Genomic DNA, 6,884 nt, shown 5'->3' with positions numbered 1-6,884 from the left:
GGCAGTCAGCTTTCATAAAGATTTTCAGTCTTTGAAATTCTATGTGGCACAATCAACTCAATGGCAATGGATTTAATGTTAATGCAACAAAAAGAGAAAACTAAAATAAAACAAAAAGGAACATAGCTATCCAACAGTAACATTTTTATAAATTACGGGAATTAAGCTAGTATAGATTGGAAACTAATTGAAATCAGTTGAAACCCATATATGTAAGAGAAATAAAAAATGATTTAAAACATAAAGTTACAAACTTGAATAAAGAAATTGAAATGTTACATCAGAAAATATACAGTAAATGGAAAATCAATCAATCAATCAATAAATAAGGATTAAAAGGTCAAAAAAGTTATGAGATATATGCTGTTGTTAAGTGCCATTGAGTCTTTTGCAACTCATAGTGACCCTGTAGAACATTCCAAAGGAGCAGCTGGTGAGTTTGAACTGCCGACCTTGTGGTCCAAACCTGCTTGAAAGCACTTAACAACAGCTACCATATACTGCAATTAGAAATATAAGAAAGCTAGACTATAAAACAAAACAAAATAGTACTTGAGATTGTAACTGATTTTGCCTACCTAGAGACTGCTTGACTAAACTCTAGTCAGGCTCAGAAAAGCATTTTAAATAGACAAGGCCTCAGTTTTAGTTCCCTCCAAAGACGAGGTCAATCTCCATTCTGTACATTAGCCTGAACACATCCCCACAACCACAACAACCTGTTCCAGGAACATGCTAAATCAGCTCATGCTGCCTTATAATATCCTTTCACCCCTAGCAACAGTGAGAACTAGATAAGAAATAAACAACCCAAGGCCAGATGCCAGATGTATTCCTTTGCCCTAGCCTAAGAACAAAGACCACCAGTACTGACCAATTAAACTGTAACATCTCATACTTTGCCAATTGTTAACCAATCAGAAACTGTATCTATGGTACTGCACAATTATGCCCCTAAAACCTTGTAAAAACTGGCTTGTACTGTAAAGCGGGGTCACCTTTGTCTCCTGCTTTTAAGAGTGAAGGTGGACCCCAGCGCGTTGGCAAATAAACCTCTTGCTGTTGCATCGAACTCGAGTCCTGATGATCTTTTTGGGGTCTCCTACTAGATTAGGCTGCTAGGGGGCCTAACAAAGAAGGATATTAGATGATGATAAAAGATCTGTTTATCAGGAAGATAAAACAATCATAACACATATGCACCTAATAACAGACCACCAAGATAAATGAAGGAAAGTCTGCCAGAAATTATTGAAGAAATGCACTATTCAACAATAATAGTTTGAAACTGCAATACTATACTTTCAAAACTAGACTACAAGGCAGAAAACCAACAAAGAAATACCCTGCACAGCACTATAAACCAAATAGAATTAATAAACATTTATGGAACACTCTTCTCAACAGGAGAACATAGATTCTTTACAAGTGCACATGGAATATTTATCAATAAACCATATAAAGCAAACCCACTGTCATCAAGTCGATACTGACTCCTAGTGACCCTATGATGTGTTCCCAAGGCTATCAATCTCTACAGAGCAGAAAGTCTCCTCTTTCTCCTGCAAAGCAACTGGTGAATTTAAAGTGTTGACGTTTCATTTAACAGCCTAATATATAACCCACTATGCCACTGGGGTTCCTTTAAAAACCACATATTAGGATATAAAACAAACCTAAATCTCTTTTTAAAATAAAGATAGTAGAAAGTAGGTTTTTTAACCACATTGGAGTGAAATTTAAAAATAATAGTAACAGGGAAAGTAGGGTAAACTTACAAATTTGTGTAAATTAAACAATGCACTTCTAAATAGTCAATGAACCAAAGAAAAAATAGAAAAGGAAAGTATAAAATATTCAGAGATTAATGAACATGAAGACACTCTAGATAGGGTTGCAATGAGTTGGAACCAACACAATGGGGCTGACAACAACAATAAATAATAAGTAAATTGCTATTGTTAAGTGTCCTTGAGTTACTTGTTGTTGTTGTTGTCAGGTGCCATCTAGTTGGAAGCAACTCATAGCGACCCCATGCACAGCAGAACGAAACAATGTCCGATCCTGGGTCAACCTCACTACTGCTGCCACACTTGATGCCATCAATGATGCCACCTGGCCAATCCATCTCGTTGGGTGTCTTTCTCTTTTACTCTGACCCTCAACCTTACCCAGCATGACATCCTTCTCCAGCGACTGTTCTCTCCGGATAATGTGTCCAAAGTAGGAGAGAGGAAGCTTAGCCATCTTGGCCTCCAAGGAGCACTCTGGTTGTACTTCTTCCAAAACAGATCTATTGGTTCTTTTGGCAGTCCACTGCACTTTCAGTATTCTCCTCCAACACCACAACTTAGTGGGTCACATAGTGACCGAATCTAGAGTTTCCAAGGAGCAGTTGGTAAGTTTGAACTGCCAAACTTCTAGTTTGCAGTCCAGTGCTGATCCTCCAGTGCTAGAAAAGATTAAATATTGGACCAACCATGTAAGGTTAAATGCCTCATATAAAAAATTATTGGTCAAAGTACTTTGAAGAAAGATGCTAAAAAGATAAACAGTTGAAAAATATACTATGATATCCTTTTTATTGAAAAAAAAAAATCCAAGAAATAAAGCTGTTTTATTCTTTTCATAGAAAAAAAACAAAAAAGAGAAAAAGTCTTTGTATATCATTTAGCGATTAGTAAATGTGAGTGTTTGTAATTCCTCTCTCATTTTCAAACTGGAAGTTGTGATGTAAACACTTTCAGACAGCAAGGCTGGAGCATAGCTTCCTTCTTTCCTCCTAGAAAAGTGGCCAACATTTGTACTTTAAAGACTTCATAGACACTACTAACTGAGGATTCATGGAAGTTATTGACCTTAAGGTTAAAAGTTTCCATGTCTCCCATTACTAATTCCCTAAAACAACTTGTCCCCAGATAATGCATTATGTGAACATGTTTTTGTCTAATCCCTTCCCATAATAACCCACTAAGAATCTATCAGTCTGAAAATGGTGAAAGCTGATCCTTGAAAAACCATACCATACTCCCTGAGGTATCCTTTGAACTTTGATCTTCTTGTAGCAATTGCACGGCATGTCCCTACCTAGGTTATATCCTCTGAGGTTGATGAAGAACACTTCAGGTAAGAACAGTTTAGGAAAAAAAATGATGTGGGGTCCAAACATATAAGAAGCTCATTGAAGAAATGACTTTCCAAAACAGAAATGCCTTTCTATAAGCATCATTCTCCATTTTTATAAATGATCAGATAACTGATTTCGCCCTTGTTTTAGTTCTCTCATTCTCTTCCATATATGCTGCACAAAGAACTTGCCCTTTTGATGCCATAGCAAGGGTTGCTCACCCCCAAGCCCATGAATAAATGGTGATGGTTATGTACCATAGAGTCGGTTCTAACTCATAGTGAACCTGCATATGGGAGTGGAAAACCTCATCTTTCTCTTGCAGAATGGATGGCAGTTTCGAACTGCTGACCTTGATATTAGCAGCTCATAACCACTATTCTACCAGAGCTCCTTTCATGTATACATAGAGGGAGCAAAAAACATAATATGACCCTTAAATTTATCATTGTTTGGCTTTCATCTCTCACAGGCTTAACAAAGAGTTACCAAACTAAAGCCAGGCAAAACTAAAATTCCCTGTAACATAATGAGGTTGAAATACCAAGTAAAAAATAAAGCATCTTGCCTCTGCAGGAAGTAGTGCCCCTGCTTTTCTGCCATAATAAAAACAATGCTTATAGATACAAGGGGGCTTCAAAAAGATTGTGGAAAAATTGAATGATTTTGTAAATCCATTTTTCTACAAGTTTTTAAAAACTCTGGTAAAAATCTTTGAATATCAATTGCTTTTATATTTACAACTGAATTTATTTTACATTTTCTTTAGCAAACTGATCCTCTAATTCTTTGAAGCATTTGCAGCTTAAAATCCACAGAAGAGTTATATTCACTGCATGCTAAAAAATGCTAAATGCCCTTATTTTTATTGTGCAAATTAATTAATAACATTTATCCATTGCAATGACATTTCTGCTTTGTGTATTTTCCAATTGGCTAAAAAATTATGCATGATTTTGAATTGGGTTGGAAATCTAGTATTGATATAAACCACCCTCTGTCCTTCTGTTAAGTTATTGCTAAGTGCAGTTGAGTCAGTTCTGACTCGTAGTAACTCTGTATAGGGTTTCTGAGGAGTGGCTTATGGGTTTGAACTGCCAACATTGTGGTTCAAATTGACCTTACAGTCCAGTGTATGCAGCACCACACCCTGATATCTCTGTCTTTCTAGGATTGTATTTCTTAAAATTTTGTAGACCTAAATATATATGTGGCTTCTATTTTTTAAATCATGAATAAAATGATTTTGTCTCCTTCTCCTTTTGAAAAGATTGTTAAATGAAAGAAAATAAGAAACAAAAATTAAAGTTTTATCTTAAAACAAATAAAAGATATTTGTAATACCAAAATGCATGTGAAGGTAAATGTGTATGGATGGATAACTATAAAATTAAGTTACAGATTTCAAGCCACCCGTGACACAATAAATGAAACATCTGATTAAAAAAACCAAAGATATCCAAGGCATAGTCTGAATGGGTAAAAGAGGGGAAAAAATATTAAAATGTTTAACTGTCTTATGGGTATTAGTTTCCCTTGCCTACTATTGTTTCCCTTGCCTACTTGAGGGGTAGAAAGGAATATTGGGAAACATGATTACAGAAAGCATGTAAACCCATCTTCTACCTATAACTGATTGTGATACCTAGAAGGGGTTCTAGAACTTCTCCACTGAAATAGGCTTCTTGCAGAGCTTTTGTATTATATAGGACCCTAGGTGGAATCCTGAAGCCCATTCAAAACCTTCTGAGATGGGACAATCCCAATTGAAAGGACATGCAGACCAGCTCAAAGCGGCTAAAGAAACAGAAGATACTTCTTGATAGAAATACCAGGAAAAAACAAAAACAAAAATGAAAACAGTGGAGTCTTTGGCTATTACAAGAATAAGCAAGCTGTTCATCGGTAGACACCAATACAAGCAATCAAATTCCTTCAGGACAAACCCCTCTCCAAGACTGAAACTCAAAGGGAACACATGAGCTAGCATGTAAGCTCTCTGGTAACCATGTTGGTCTACTTGTGAGCAGAAGTGGGGGAAAGACAGAACTGAAGATATGGACTGAGTTCGACCACGTTCCATAAACTCCTGTCGACCTTGAGATGAGAGCAAGAAGAAGGGCTGGTTGGTCTGAAGTTTGGGGAGACGCACAAGAATGGCCAAACTTGCAGATAGTGCCCATTGACCTAGTGTCAATGGTTTGATGATCAGAACTCAACTAGAGGAAGATAAGAAATTTGATAAAGGAAGCAAGTGTAAATTGCTACAATTTGATGACCATGACCTATACTTATGGATGTAGTAGCTCAAAATCCAACTGAAAGGGAAGGAGTCTTCACATCAAGTATCAATCCTGTCCCCTCTGTATACAGGGTTGATAGGGACAGTCGACTTAGACATTGGTGTGGCTCTGTGGATTAATGCGCCAGACTGCAATGGCATTTGAGTTGCAAGGTTGGCAGTTCAAACTCACCAACTACTCCTTGAAAACTCTATACAGGGTCACTATGGATTGAAATCAACTTGATGCCACTTAACAACAACAACACCTAAAATGGGGGCTATGCACCAGAGATGGAGAGAGAGGTGATGGTATGGAGTGATAGAGCAGCTGAGAACTCTAGACTCATAAAAAGGGAAAGGCTGTGTGCTGACGGCCAGGAGGTGGTCTTGCAAAATATGCTCTTTAATTGTTTAAACTGTTATCTATTCCTGCGTGTTTTTGTGTAAATTAAAAAAAACAACAGAGGGAATAGAGGCAAATACTGTTACCTGATGATGCATGGAAGGGGTTATAATCATTGCAGTGAAACAAAATATGGTAGTTTAAGTGCAAAATCAATGTTCTCCCATGTAAACTATCACTCAATTCACAATAAAAGTTTAAAAAAACTAAACTAAACTAAACTAAGGATCTCATATTAGGAACAATGATAATATAATGTGGGAACTTGTGTTTGGCTATTCTGTATTCTCTGAAGAGGTACCACTTGGCATTAAGGCTGAAAGTATGCTGCATTCGTAGGAAGCCTTTCAACTGGGGATGGGATTATGAAGTGTGAGGAGAGCTATAAGTCCTGCTGACAAACTCAATATGTGAATATGCCTTGATGTCAAAAACAAAGCTCTCTGCTACTCACTTTTGTAGGGTCACTATGAATCAGAACAGATATGACAGCACTTAACAAGAGCAACAATAATTCTCTAAGTCATATTGCTAAAACAAAGATAAGGTATCTTTTCATATTAATGAATCAAAACCCATAAGAAAAAGAAGGGCAAAATAAACGTAAATGTAGAAAAATTTTACTATAGAGTTATGTTATTCAATGAGTTTGAATAACAAATAAAGAAAATTTTGAATAGAAAATAAGGAGAGATGCAATAACTCAGGATAACAAAGTTGAGTCAGAAGGACATAAAATGTGAGCTAACAGGACTCTGTAAAAAAGCAGGGAAAAAAGGAGAATCATGCCAGAAAAAAAAAAAAAGGACAACATTTTTGTAGATGGATGAAACACAGAATGAAACAAAATGAAGAAGTAAAGGAATGCAGGAAAATGTGAGATATTGAAGATAATCAAAGGAGAAACGACATGAATATAACCGCCTTTGAGAAAGAAAACCTAACTTCTGCAAGTAAAATATATGCCAAGTTATTTAAGGATAGATTTAAAGTGCTCAAATGTAAAAATAAAAATTTGTAATTTAAGAATTGAAAGAATTTACCATGTCCCCAAGGGGGATTAAAAAAAA

Source organism: Chrysochloris asiatica, unplaced genomic scaffold, assembly GCF_000296735.1.
Source record: "Chrysochloris asiatica unplaced genomic scaffold, ChrAsi1.0 scaffold00061, whole genome shotgun sequence".
Classification (NCBI taxonomy): Eukaryota; Metazoa; Chordata; class Mammalia; order Afrosoricida; family Chrysochloridae; genus Chrysochloris; species Chrysochloris asiatica.
This window is presented reverse-complemented; position numbering follows the sequence as displayed.